The sequence below is a fragment of the Siphateles boraxobius genome, unplaced genomic scaffold (genome assembly GCF_051911475.1).
Source record: "Siphateles boraxobius isolate OS27281-9 unplaced genomic scaffold, OSU_SipBor_1 65, whole genome shotgun sequence".
Taxonomy (NCBI): Eukaryota; Metazoa; Chordata; class Actinopteri; order Cypriniformes; family Leuciscidae; genus Siphateles; species Siphateles boraxobius.
This window is the reverse complement of record NW_027509192.1, coordinates 3,737,018-3,737,500: the sequence shown is the minus strand read 5'-3', so window position 1 is coordinate 3,737,500 and position 483 is coordinate 3,737,018. Positions and strand designations below refer to the sequence as shown.

General features: G+C 40.6%; 1 non-coding gene across 1 annotated transcript; it reads right to left on the bottom strand.

Moving 5' to 3' along the window:
• Window positions 1-110: 110 nt before the first annotated feature.
• On the bottom strand, window positions 111-183 carry trnar-ucg (transfer RNA arginine (anticodon UCG)). The gene has a single exon. It is a non-coding gene; the product is annotated as a tRNA-Arg (tRNA).
• Window positions 184-483: the final 300 nt, after the last annotated feature.

Genomic DNA, 483 nt, shown 5'->3' with positions numbered 1-483 from the left:
TACGAAACGGTTATCGTTCTATTGATGCTATTTATTTCTTGAGAATGTGGTTTACGTCGTTAAGCATTTTTAACCAAAGGGGATAGGATAAAATACATAAAGTAAAACTTCGACCCCGGCAGGACTCGAACCTGCAATCTTCTGATCCGAAGTCAGACGCCTTATCCATTAGGCCACGAGGCCCCATATATAAAACCGAAAATGTCCTCTAGTATTTTTATTGAGACATAAAATAAACAGAGGATGTGAAAAAAAAGCGAAATTATAAATCCTACTATGTCTATGGGTATCTCATTATTATTAAATCAGCAATTCTGACGTTGCACGGTAAACTTCCATCCACTCTACAGCCAAGTAGGATCCGAACATGAATCTTATGAGTGGAAGTAGTCTCGGATTTTTATGCTTTCCAGCGTCTCGACCGTTGAAAACCAGAGCCGTGCACCAAACCACTGGGTGTCGCTGTGAGGCAAGTCGAGCTTT